The sequence below is a fragment of the Neopelma chrysocephalum genome, unplaced genomic scaffold (assembly GCF_003984885.1).
Source record: "Neopelma chrysocephalum unplaced genomic scaffold, ASM398488v2 Primary Assembly neopelma1_44, whole genome shotgun sequence".
Classification (NCBI taxonomy): Eukaryota; Metazoa; Chordata; class Aves; order Passeriformes; family Pipridae; genus Neopelma; species Neopelma chrysocephalum.
The window spans coordinates 12945046-12959118 of NW_020897703.1; the positions used below are offsets into that span (position 1 = coordinate 12945046).

General features: G+C 42.8%; 1 protein-coding gene across 1 annotated transcript in view; it reads left to right on the plus strand.

Annotated features, from left to right (window-relative positions):
• The first annotated feature begins 200 nt into the window (after positions 1–200).
• The window catches only part of WIPF1 (WAS/WASL interacting protein family member 1), a 56448-nt gene continuing 42575 nt past the window's right edge, over positions 201–14073 (plus strand). Inside the window, exon 1 of the mRNA XM_027677896.1 lies at positions 201–268. The gene's annotated coding sequence lies outside the window, so the exon portion shown is untranslated. The remainder of the gene's footprint in view (positions 269–14073) is intronic.

The following is a 14073-nucleotide window of genomic DNA, read 5'->3' on the forward strand; positions in this document are numbered from 1 at the left end:
TGCCCGGGAAGGACCACCCCGCGGGAGCCTCACCGGGCCGAGGGGCACAGCCCCGGGGGCGGGGGACGGGAGACGGGGGGCGGGCACCCACCCGCGGGGGCCCGGCCCGGGGCATGTGCGGCGGCGCGGGAGCGGCGCCCCAGAGCCGCGGCGCCGCTTCCTGCCGCTATAAATAGCCGCCCGGCCCAACATGTCCCGGCCGCCGCAGCGGCTGCAGCGCCGGCGGGACCCGCCGTCCCCTCCCGCCGCCTCGCCCGCACGGAGCGCGGTAAGGGGTCCGGGGGTCCGGCGGGGCTCCGCTGCCCAGAGCCGGCAGGGCGGGGGGGTCTCTGGGCGGGCAGGGCCCCGGCGGCCGCCGCGCTGGGGCGGCTCGGCTCCCCCGGCCCCGCGGGACCAGCGCCCTCCGGGTACAAGGGTCGGGAGCCGAGTCTCGCTTCGTGCCTGTCTGCTCTTTCTCTCTTTTCTTCCAGACTGCTCTGTCTTGGGCTGGACGCGTTCCTCCTACCTCCCGAAGCCGTGCTGGCAGGCTGGGATCCCTCCCTGCTTCCCCTCGCTTCCCCCGGGGTTGGGTGCGTGCCCGCGGTGCGGGCGGCGGTGGCCTCCGGGCGCAGCCCCCGGCCCCTCCTGGCAGCTCGGACCCTGCCTCTGCTCGGGCAGAGGAGGTGGCTCATGGCATCCTTGGCCATCCCTGCTGCGGTACAGCCACGGCTGTGGAATTCCTGCTGGCATCACAGGGCGGGAAGAGCCACACTGGGGCCGTGGCACACGCTGGAACCTTGGCATACACCGCTGCCCGCACGTGTGGCATCCACGCAGGGCATGATTTTATTTGGTCACACACTCACGCAGGTGTTTGTGTGGCAGCCTTCCTCTCTCAAGTGCTTTTGTCTGTAGCGGATGTTGAGGTGGACCTTGTAGGTTGGCTTTCTGGTAGAGTCAACAAAGCAGGTCTCTGCCCTCCGAGCTGCCTCTTGGGAGCTTGGGGAAGGAATCAATTTTGGCAACAGCAAATAGTCTTCAAGTTTTACCTTGTCTTCCCCTTTGTTTGCTTCTGCTACTCTAATGGTTGTGCTTCAATTTCTAACTATCAGCTCCTGCAGAGCACGACTGTATGCCTCCTCGGAGGTGTTCCTCAGCAGCTACCATGTATCCTATTTGAGCCTCCTCTTTAAAACAAAAATGATACAGCAATTGTCTCTGGCAATAAGGTGTACTTGTTCAGGAATGCACCGTGAGGTACTTATTGCTTCTTTACTCTTGAAGTGCTTTTTCAAAGACAGGGCTGTAATAAGCAGATGTTCTCAGTTGTTTTGACCTCCAGAGAGTGGGCAGTGTGTTTTGCTCCTTGTTCACACCCTTTTTAACTCTTTCTGCTTTCCCCTCTGTTTCTTCTTTCCAAGCCCAGCTTGGGAGGACAGTGCAGAGACCTAAGAGGCCATCTGAAAAAGAAGAGGTCCTCTCAGAGTCTGTTTAGCCTCTGTACGTTACCGACAGTGTGCCCTGCAGTGAAGGCAAGAGGGATGGCAGTGCTGCCCTGGAGGGACCTACTCTGGCAGCGTACCTTTTCAAGTGCTGTGAAGCACGAGGCAAGCTGAGCTGGCATGTACTTTCCCCTCTGCTGTGAGGAGAAGGAACACACGAGGAGGAAATACAGCTGTTCCAGAGCACTTCTGCCCCATGTGCAGCAGGAGCACGTGAGGGGAGGACACGCAGAAAGGGAGAATCAGGAAGAGAATATGAGAGAGAATCAGGGCGGGGAGTAGAGGAAAGCTACAAATGGAGAGGAAAAGCTTTTTATATATGCACAAATATTATTTAAAGACCTGTTTAGCTAGACAAGAGCAAATATCCTAAAACTGAGATTGTATCTCTTGAATCCCTGTTATTGTTCCTCCAGAAAGCACCGCTTTTCATTCCTGAAGTGTTATGTATGTCTTTCTGCCTCACTCTTCTGGGCTCTTCAGCATCCTCTGACCTCAAGCTGAGCAGGACGTTGCCCTTAGCATCTGCCTGTCAAATGTGTAGTTCTTCATGTTGTACGTGAAGTGATTATTTCCATAGCTGGTTAAGGCAAGTTTCCAAGGAATGTGAAGCAAGAGGCACGCCAGTTCCTCTGGCTGGCCTTGACTAGAGTGCAAGTTTTTTGGGGCAGGGGACTGTGCCCTGGAGGCTGTGGTTACTCTACATGTTACCCTTGGCAGCTTAGGGGTTCCTGCCTCTGCTCCTGTCCCTCCCACCCTTCTCTTATGTCTTATGGCTGCTCAACTGTTCCTCCCAACTGTGCAGCAGCTGCTTCAGCCTCTACCAGTTATCTATGGGGTTGTGCTGTAAAGTGAATTGCTGAAAAGTTAAGAAATCTGGGTAAGGAGAAGAGGAGAGAGCAGCTACTGCTCTGTCTGTATAGAAGTCCTCTCTCAGCCCTGTGCTGACTCTCCCCTGCCTGCTGCTTTGAGATCCCTCCCCCCAGCTAATGGGAGTTAAAACAGTTGAAGCTCTCTAGCTGTCTGAACTGGTGCTGCTGCCTTGCTATTTCTACTGAAATTACATGTTTAACTTTCTCCATCATTAGTTTACTCTCTAAATGGCATCAGGTAGCAAGGTACTGTGTTTGGCAACTGCATTGCTACAAGACTACTAAACCTTTCTCTTTTTTATTCTCTTTTTTTTTCCCAAGAAAAACTGAGTTATCATAAAATTGAAGCAGCGCTTCAGTGCTTTTACCTGTATAACAGTCAGAATTGAAAATGTGCATCTAGAAAAAGATACTTGCTATAGAAGGAGCAATTTCCTACCTGTGAGAACAGGTATGATTTTTATATCTGATGACCTCCAAACCCTGAAAAGGCCACTGAGGAGGACGAGCAATGCTAATCCCTTTGTGAAGGGAGCATGCTGCAGTACTGTTCTCTATTACCTACAGTGCTTAAAGTTCTAACAGCTATGTAATCTGCCCTACTTGCATAAACACCAAGCTGCTTTGGAGGGAGAAAAGTGTACGTTGGTGTTTTCTGACAATTGTGACATGACAGGAATACACAGGCTTCCTTTGGAGGCACATGTATTGTTTTTGCTGTACATGTACAATTTAGTAAAATGTCTTTATGCAACAGCCTTGAAGTGTTCTGTGCCTTTAACTACATTGAATCTCCATGTGGTTAATGGAGTTATGTATAGAAACCATAAAAAATAGTGATGCAACAGAGGGGAGGAGTTCTTTGAAGTTTATGCTTTTGCCAAGGTAAACATATCTGAATTGTGACTTCTTTACAACAATGAAGTGTTATCAAAATTCAAATCTAATTAAATGTTTTTGTGTTCTTTCTACTGATTTCTCTTATTCTTGGCTCCATTGCAAACACTTTCTCCTTTTCTTCATGTGGTGCACTCTAACACTTGATCTTTGGGTTCCCTTATAAAAAGAGACTTGGTTCAAAATCATTGGTGCTAGCTGTATTTAAGTAGAGCTGGGGAGACCAGTCTTTATATGGGGAGATAGTTAAGGTCTGGGATAGTAGAAGAGATTTTGGTAGTATTAAAGAAGAGAGTGCTGGAAGTAGCCACAAATCGTCAAGGCAGCTACCTGTTCCTGTGTGCAGTTAACATCTACTTGTTTAGCTCCTTACTTCAAATATAGATGTGAAAATCTATTATTGAAAAATAACTGCTGAACTGTTAGTTGGCAAATAGCCCAGAAAAAGCATCATTAATAACTGAATTTAAGAAAGATGTCTGTAATCATGCTTTAGTAGAATGCTTCATTTAAGGTATTTTGTGTGCTTGGGGTGACCAGTATGATAGTGTAGTGCTCTCACTTAGCACCAGCTACATGTGTGCATATGTCTGAGTATCTGAAGAGGAGGAAGAAGAAAATAATGAAGTGTTTACTATGTTAGTACTCTGTTGTGATTCTCTGTGAAGACTCTGTCACTGCTGCTGAGCTGAGAGTGAAATCTGAATAGTGAAAAGATTATTTTCAGTGGAAATAACCCTGAACATCAAGGCCCTGAAAGATACTGGGGTCACTCTTCAGTCTTGCAAGCACACAAGTCTGCAAGAGCAGCTGTCCTTGGGTCTCATCCAACACAGTTCACAAAGATCAGTCAAGACTGTCTCTAAGGCTGGAGACGCAAGTGGCGGGGGAGCAGTTTCGTCTAAATCTGAGATCAAAGGAGTTCAGAATAGAAAGTTTTTCCTAATTCCTGGAAGGAGATAAACGGGAAGCACAAGGAGTAGTTTGAGAGTCTGTTTTGTAACACTTAACTCAGCCATAACCTCATTAGTGCTCTTCATTTGGATCCAATTACACATAAGTGTGCTCTGGAGTTAAAATGTATAGTTTTGTAACTCCTTAAACTACTAATAAGCAAAAGTTTCTAAGACTTAATGTGTTTATGTGGCACCCCTCATCTTTAATCTCCTAGGTGTATATGTGTGTGTAGCTCCTGCCATTTCCTTCTTGTGATAAAGTCCATGAGAAGTCTGCCAGTGCATGCTTTCATGAGAGAGCTGTCTTTCTCATTTGAGCTCAACCTGAGTACATATCTCCTGCTGAAGAAACTACAGGATATTCTTTAATGGGAAGTAATACAGAGGTTAAAATAAATGCTCTAACAGGTCAGTGAGCCTGAAATAGCTTGTGCATGTTTCTCTTGTGGTAACTTCAGGAAGTGAGGTGATTCCCTCTTCCTCCCTCTGTTTAATATTTTTGGTGAATGCTGTGCTTGAGTGCTGAAATCCTTGCCATGAAGAGCAAGCAATGTGGAGCAGGCTTCTCTGTATTTTCCTGGACCCGACTTAACAGGACCAGAAGTGAGCCCTAAGAAGAAATTGCATTCTTCAGCATGTTGTCCTGCTTCCTACAAAAATTGCCAGTAAGGTCCTTGGTAGTGAGGGTGGCTAACCACTGAAACTGGTTGACCATAGAGATTGTGGAGTCTCTGTTGTTGGAGATGGTCTGAAAACTGGTCTGGATAAGGCTCAAGCAATCTGCTCTAAGCCAGGTTAGCCTTGCTCTGAACTAGATGAGATCCAACAGTTCCTTCCAGCTGGATATAGGCTATGTTTTTGCATTACTGGAAAAGCATGACTGCTTTTGTCTGTCCCCAGAACATGTGGGAATAAAAGTGGTCTCAAAACATCTGAAAATGGCCTTGAGAAGTCTGAATAAAGACTTCAAAAATTGGAGTACATAGAGAAACATAGTATAAGGAAGTAATTTTGCCCAAAGTCTCATAGCAGCAGGTCAGTGATAGTGCTGGGAGAGGATCAGAAATCTTCTGACTGGCAGACTAGTGCCTTAGTAGCTAAAAGATTCTGTCTTTAAACATAAAACTACCTCCTTTCCCTACTCAACTATTTTCAGATCACTTGGCAACAGAGTCAGTGTGTTACCCACTGACAGATTCTATTCCTTTTTTTTCCTGTTCTTGCTTATATTCATAGGCATAGTGCATTGATATTTTTTTTTTTCAGGAAACCTAGAAAATCAGATCTGGAAAAGAATTTGGTGAAATAAAGACAAGAGCTGCAAAGGAAATTTTTAGAAAGTGATGTTATTCCCAGTTAGTTGCACAACAATTAATCTCTTATTTTTTAAGAGAGGAAAAGAGCAAAGAAAGCTGTACACTGAATCCAAGTTTGAATCTCTCTTTGTTTAAAAAAGAAAACTCTCACTTGAAAACTTAAAAATCTGTAAGCTGAGAAGAACACAGATCAGCATTTTAAAGAGTTTCATGGAAGGAGTTAAGCTGTGATTTAACTGCATCTGTGTTTCAAATCCAAATGCTACGAACAAGGCACCATTCAGATCTTCAGTTATAAGTTATGCTGAATTCATTATGCTGGTTTTGTTTGAATTCTGTTGAGAGGAGAAAAAGAAAATCATGTCAGATGGAAAAAAATCATTACTCTTGCTTTGGTAGCTTGTTTTTTAAGTGATGAAGAAGAATTCTCCTTTTTTTTTTTTTGTCTAGCACTTACGCAGATCATCTGCTAATTATTAGCAGCTGTGGAACTATGGAGTTGCATAAGCATAACTAAAAGTCAGTGGAGCCTTGCATCATTCAGCAGATCTATCCATTGCTTGTTCTCCACAATAACAGATGAGTTTTGTAGCTCACTTGACACAAGTCTCTAAATGTTAAGAGGGCATCAGCAGGCATGGCAAGCTGGGAAATCCTTTAAGTCATAGAAATCAGATAGGATAATGTGTTATTTTATTGTTGCCACAACCTGTTGTCCAGTTATACATGTGCATTGATCTTCTGTGAAGAGAGCTGTGTGTCAGAGTAATGCCCTGTAACAGCTGAGCCTGCCAGCTACATAAAGCTGATTTGTCTGGGCAGCTTTGCGTGGAAGATAGGTATGGCTGTTATGCCTGGCTGCAGTGGAAGCAAGGCAAGTGTGAGTGCTCACAAATGTATCCCAAATTAGCCATGCTCAGTGGTATGGCTGAATACAATAGTCTCTTTTAAGCATTAGAGAAGGCCTCTTTACAATGGGAACACATGTAGAGCTGAGAACTTGGAGTTTTTTGGGAAGGGAAATACCTACAGCGCACACGTGAGTGTGCTGATAGGGGCAGCCCAAGGCTGGCAGGTCCAGCCTCTGCCCATAGGTTTATGATACTGGCTCAGCAGTGCAGGATTTGGTTAGCAGTGTGAGTTTCTTTATGGTGAACCTGAGGCTATAGAGAACTTACTCTCCTGTGGTTCTGACTTTTCAATTACAGAATATGTAATTAATTTTCTGATCCAGACTCTGGTTCTCTGGTTTTGTCTTGAGGTTATTTTTTTCATCTTGTCTTCTCTTTTGCTGGTTTAAGGATCTTCTTAGGCAAGAGAGACTGTGAAAGGGTGAGTGCAGTGTGCAAAGTACAATCCATAAAATACTTGTTCTCAGGAATTAAGAATGAGTTTCAGCAGATAGTGTCCCTCTAGACCAGTCCATGCACCCACGGCTCTGAGCTGTGCTCTGGCCTCTTTTTCAAGAACTGAAAGAAGGGTTTGCCTGAGCTTCCATTTTTTCCCAACTTTTTTTTTTTTCCTTTTCTCTAATTTTCCCCTTTTCCCCCCCTATTTTTTAGAGCAATGATATGAACAGTTAAGTGAGAACTGCTGCCTTAAATTAGATTAGTGGTGTCTCTTCTATTTCTGCTGGGAACAACAGACAGTGCCTCATTGGCTCACCTCACTGTCAGGCTCTGAAAATGGTGGGACCTTTAGCTACCCTCGAATTACCCTGGTCCCTGAGAAAAGCTGTGGGTGCTTGGAGGTACCTTGCAGCTCCAGCTGAAGTAGCATTCCAGAGGTGTAAGGGTGGCATTAATCAGGAACCTTCCTTTTACGAGTAGTCTAAACAGGATGATAACTGTGTTTGTAACTAGCACCAGCTCGATAGCTGTTTAACAGAAAGACGTGGAGGACAGAAAGTATTTTGTGGGGAGAAGGGTAGGATTGCTTATTCTCCCCCTCACTTTCTACCTGAGGAAAGGTTCCTCAGCTAGTAATTCAAGGATACTTACTTTGATGCTCTTTTGGATCAATTTGACTTGCAGTTTGGCAAACATGGACAGCATCAGCCAGGCAGTACTGAGCGCTACAATCCTCTCTTCAATTTGCTTCAACTCATCGGTGCTCCTGTGACTGTCACATCATTCACTGCTCTGCTCATGTTCTGGTTTACCCAATGTTGCCTGACCTACTGTGCTTAACATATTTCCAAAACTGTTTTTCTGGCAGGGAGATGCAAAAGAGAGAATTTTCACATTTGAAGCTGCTGAAAACAGTTTTTAAAGGAAATATTAAATGTAAACCATGAAAGGTGCTGTGTTGTGTATGTTGTAAGTAAAGAAACCACTTGCTCACCATAAGTGAGTTTGCATGACTCAATGTAATGGTCTCTTTAAATGTATCTCTCTTTGGTCAGATACTCCTTTATGTTTTTCATATGGTCATATGTCTTATCTTTGATTTTAAGACCACTGAGATAGGGAGCAATGCCCAGTAGAAATATATTTTCTGTTCCAGTGGGATGAAATGAAAAATCAAATGATAGCAATGAGGTGGTAAGGAAGGTATGCAAGTATGGTCATTTCAGTTTTAGGGAGAATGCCATTCAACTGAGGCCACAAAGGCAACACCTACCAGTATATCATAATTTCTGTCTGCAGGTTGCGTTTTTAAACCAGTCCGGACTAATACTGCTGTGAAACAGAGAGAAAGATATTCCTTAAAAGTACAGCTTTTCCTATCAATAGTTCTAATGGCATCTTGGAACCTGAAACTCTCAAATGGCGGCAGACAGCCCCAAAACTTTGTTTTAATAGTAGGCAGAAGCAAATCATAAAGAACTCATTCTCCCTTGGAACTTCCTCCTGTATTTTCAAATAAAAGTTCTGCATTTGATCTTAATACGTGACTTAGGGAGGGACAGAAAAACTATTTCATGCACAATTTACTTTAAATAGATTATTATTGATTAATTTATTAATGTCCCTTGGGTGTAAATGAACAGCTTGTGTTCTTATCTCATTTGAAGTTAAAACTAAAGATGATGATGCTTTTCAAGTGAAGCATCTTACTCTGAGGAGTTGCTGCTTACTTATACTTACTTGTACCCTTAGGTGGAACTAGAGCAATATTTATTTCCTCATTTATTGGTTATCCTTTTCCTAGCAGCTCTCTGCAGGATCAATGTCTCCAAGTTTTATTATAGCTTTTTCTTTGTTTTCATGTGTGCGTCCTTAAAAAAGTGTGCATGCTGACTGGTGTCAAGAGGAAGACAAATTAACTTGAGCTGCTATAGGGAACTAGAAAATTAAGTGTTCCATAACTGACAAACAGCTTGAGATGACTGGACAAGTTCCCTCTTTATTCATCTAAAATGTGCCAGTTGTTTAGCAGAACATCCCTGATAATGCGAGTGAATTGCAGGGTAAAACCCAGTTGGATGTCATCATGTGCAGTACTTAAATGAGAACACTGAGGGATTTTGTGCTTCCAAGGGAAAGAATTGTCATTGTTTTCTTCTGGTTTGTGTTACTTCAGAAGTTCCCCAAGAAAGTTTCCTCTTAGGAGGAATAATGGAGTTTATAGTAAGAGTGGTATATGACTGCTATTTTTTGTTTAGACTGAAAGCTTTTATTCTTCTCAAAAATGTTTGTTCACTGTCTGCTCACTAATCAGCAAGATTGAGGAGGCCTTAAAGAAACCGTGGTAATTATATCACATGATGTATAATACCACAGCATTTACAGATTCCAAGGCCTTTGCTCCAGGCCATCCACTGTGAGATATGGATAGAAGCAAATGTATATAGACTCGAAAAACCTGCAAGAAGGGAAAATTAAAAAAAAATAGTGTATTTTCATTTTATTCCCTTTATATAGAGATAAAGAAATGTCCCACTGCTATTTCTTATTGAGGCTTTATGCCCTAGGAAGTGAGAACAGAGATACACTAAAAAATCACTCTGGACTAGCAGAGTCTGGTAGGTGCAACCCTCGCCTTGATGTAAGGTTGCTGTGAGGGATCCGTGCTGAGATGAGACCAGTGGAGCAGGATTGCTCCAGATAAGGTCAGGACAGCATTTCCTAGGGCTTTTCTCTGGGCTATTTTTTTTGTTAGGCTTCTGGAAATGCTCCCTCTGTTCTCTGGTAGACACTGGTGGTTATTTTTGGAAATCAGCATCCTAAAGGCAGGATCACCCTTCTGCTCTAAAGCTCCAATGCTGACATCTTTTTTTTTTTTTTTTTTTTTTTTTTTTTTTTAAAGATTTGCAGGGTCAGTGTGATGTGATTGTAGTGGGGAGGGAAAAAACCCAGGCATGTTGGGTGTAGAAACTCTTGGTTCTGTCCAGTGGCATTGTCACAAATTGCAGTCTCAGTTTCTGTATCTAACTCTGGCATGTCCTGGTCCTGGTTTCTTCATTTCTCAGTGGAGCATATGACCCCTGATATCACTGTCATTTTCTGTAATGTGCATCAGTTCTGGATCTCAGGCCCTGTCACAAAGGAATACTGTCTGGTATAGGACAAGTATAAAATGAGGGAATTTTTAAATAGTTCTTAAGGGTATAATTATGGAAATAGCCTCATGGGCAATCAAGGGTCTTCAAAACCAGAATTTCCTGAAGTGAAGTGAGGTGCCAGCTTTGGCATTAGAAGTTGAGAGAACAGTCCTTGTCCCATTTAGTAGCAAAACCCCCAAAGTTAAGTGTCACGAAGTTTACTTAAATCCAAACTAGTAACATCATGAAACCTCAAGTAGGTATATACAGCCTGTCTCAGCTGGTGCAGCCGAGCCCCTGCTGGCACCATGTAGCATCAGGGAAGCAGGTGAAAAAACACCTTTTAGGCTCCTGCAGCGTGTGGGGATGCTTTGAGGCATTGTTGATGAGAACCAGGGAGTATCAACTCTCAATTCATCCTCTGTAAGGAACTGTGCTGGATCTGTTGGGTCTTGGCCCACAGACCAACTGGAACTGTTGGGCTCTACCAAAATGCCTGTGACTAATCTTTTCTCCTATCCCAAGGGGCCCATGCTTATAGGATCCCCCTTACTCTGGGGCAGCTGTGATTTTTCAGGCTGAGTAGGAGGATTTTTGGAGGTCCTTGCTGTTTTCCTCTGCACTGTTCTCTTAGGTCACTGCTGTGGTGCAGCCTCTCAGGAGAGCCAGCCAGCTTTGCTGAATAGTCTAGAAATTGAACTGCAAGGCATTTCTGCTCTGTTAGCGGCACTTGCTTCAAACTGCACAGCTGGGGGTTTCTGTTGTGCATAGGTAACACCCTTGAAGCCATAAGCCATATACTTTAGTTTTTCTGTTCTCCACTGGGTACTTGGCCTTTTGCTAGTGGGAGAAGAAAGAAGAAACAAAACACATGTAGAGTGGGATGCCGACAGATGATTCCAAGGTCGGTTATAGTTGTGTCAGACTTCTGCTAATGAGAGAGACCTGTTGCCAAGCTGTTTTGAGCCTGAATATCATACCACTGCCTCCACTTTCAAACTCAGCCCGCACATTTGGGTTATCCTGATTGTCAGTTCCCAAGCATGTTATGGGAACTTGCATATCCAAGGCATGAGAAGCCCAGCTCCTTTTATTTGCCTAGCTGTGAGAACAGCAGGACATTCTCATAGCCTTTTGAGGTAGAGGTGTTGCTTTATAACTTGTCTCCTGGTTACTGACTCAGTTTCAGCAGTTGATGAAACCAGATTTTGATGAATGGCAACATAGGGCATTTTATTTCTAAATCAGCAGTTTATCTCTAAACTGGGTGAGCTGTTACTAAACATTGCTTTCTGTCAGGCTTAGCGTAGTCTAATGAGTTGGTAATGAGTCAATGAGTTGGTAATGCCAGGTGCAAGACAGAATTTCCTGCTCAAAATGGCATTGAACGACTTCCATGCTGAAAGCCATCATGAAGTAGTCAGATTGTCCAAAAGGTTGGAAACTGTTCCCTGATGGCTAACTGAGTAATCCTTTTGGACCAGGGCCAACACTTGACATAGTGGTGTGATCAGTCTCGCTTAGATGTGTCCCATGTAGCTACCCCTTATGTGCAAGTGAGATTTAGGATTTCACAACAGGGATGAATTTTTTTTCACCATCTAAGGAAGCAGAAAATGTTAGCCTCCAAGGCTGATCTGCATGCTTTTCATGGACTCTGCAAATTCTCTGTCACTTTTTAAACTACTGCTCTCCTAATTAATAGTAATTGCATAGATAATTAAATTATAATGTGGTATATAGTGTATATACATATTCATATACTGAGCCTCCCTTTCTCCTATATATTCTTGGGAGAATACAGTTGTCAATAAATATTAATGAAACAAAAACACATGATCTTGCACATGACCTGATCTTGCTCACCTTACTTGGGCATAGTTCAAATCAGTATGGGGTTGCTGGCACTGGTACCTAAGCAAAGGATAAAAGATTTCATCCATTATACAACAGAGAAGCTGATTCTATTTTATAATCACCCAGCAAGTATGCAGAGACTCCCATCTGTGGCTATATTTGGCATCCAGTTATTCCTGATGTGGACTATACCACCCATGGGAAGAATGCAAGAAGTGGACTAAAGTTCCCAAAGATTGGGACTTATTTTGCCTTTGAAAAAAAATTACAAGGGCATGAGCTTTGGATAGGAAATTGAGAATGTAAAGGGGAAATAAACTAAGCAGCAGTAATAGCTCTTTCCAGTGAATATTGTTTGTGTGGCTTTAATAATACACATATACAATATTTGTGTAGCTTTAAAATGTTGTGGTAGATCACGATATTTAAAGTGTAGATTTGTTTAGCTTTATTTGCATGTACAAATATGTATCTGTGTATACATATGTACACAAATGCTGATGGGAGATTTGAATATAAAATATTACTCAGATTCAAGCGTGATCTTTTAAAAAACAGTTGTTTTCTACTAAAATAACCAAGTATATAAAAATTCTTCACCAAATATTCATATCTGCAATTTGAAAATTTTCAGACTCATGCAAATAGCTGAAGACAAGTTGTTCAATAATAAATATCTTTTAATTTTGCCGTCATAGCATGCTCACGTATTGAAAAAAGGTACTTGAAGCCTGGGCATGCCTTTAGCAAAGTATAACAGAAAAACAGCTGCTCTAGAAAAACAGCTAGGCAGATTTTACTGGGCAAAGAGTATTGAAAATACCCTTTGGAAAGATAGCACACATTGATTCTTATGTTAATGGACCTTCTGAGTAATCCCATGTTCTTTGGTAGGGTCAAAGAGAAACTGTGTCTCAAGCTTATTTTATAAAAAAGTGACAAACTAAGAAATTAGGTTTTATGTGAAAATAACCATTGGAAACTACAACTAGTGCTGTTCCTTTTATTAAAACGTCCTTTTTGGTTTCTGAGAATACATTAAGGTTATTAGAAATATCTATGATGATATGAAGGGACTTGTAAAAGACAGAGTTCTCCTTTTAGAAATATGTCTTATGAGATATATATAGATATATAGATATATAAAATATCTATGCAGTGCAGAACTCTTCTTCAGGAGTCTGTTATTGTCTATATTATAGGAGCAGGGAGGGCAAGTAACTTTGAGAGCAAGGTTTGTCCATTCAGTGGTTTCCGCTCAAGTCAAGTAATACATAGGCATTTCTAGGCATAGCACATTTTCTTAGGAATGGCTTTTATTTACATGATTGTCCTCTTAAAGGATAATTTGTGGCTAAAACCAAGAGAGGTAGCTGAAAATGTAATGTCTCATACACCCATAGGTGTGTAAAGGGTTTTGTCCCAGAATTTCTTGGGTTTTGGTTTTTTTTCCCTGGTTTCAGACAGGACATGAACAGTGTTAAAACTCTTCATTTTCACATATACGTGGCTACAGCGGGGGAATCTGCCAGAAAATTTTTGTCCATCAGATTTTGTTCACATCCTAGATGAAGGAGAAAATAGATTCTGTTTTACCTGGTATGATTTTCCCATCCCCAAGGCACGTGTTAATATTTCATCATTTTGAAGAAATATAGTGGGCAACATTAAATATTTACATCACACCGAAGTCACACAGATGCCACCAGGATACCTAGCTCTACATCACACATGCTCTAATTCACCTCAAACACCCACTGTTTACTAATCTTCAGCCCCCGTCTGTGCCGATAATGAGAAAGAGGAAATGGAAACAGCAGGTTTTATATGCTACTGAGAAGTCCCAGTTTCCATGCCTGGTTGTAATTCTTTCAACAAACTTGCCGACTGTGCTCCTGCTTTGAAGTTTGGACACCTCTGTATCAGTGCTTGGCTCTGGTGATTTGGCTAACAGATTTGGGGTTGGTTGGTTTATTTGTAGCTGCACATTAGCAGTTCCACACTATGGCTTACCCATGCACTCACCTGTGCCTGCTCAGAGTCAGGAGCAGAACAGACTGTTTTGCCTGAGAACTGACATGTTAATTTTTCATATTTGCTGGTGATGGGTACCAGAGAGAAAACAGCCCCCAACATTTCCACTATTCTGTGCAGGGGGAGAGTGTGTGTGTGTGTGTGTGTGTGTGTGTGTGTGTGTGTGTGTGTGTG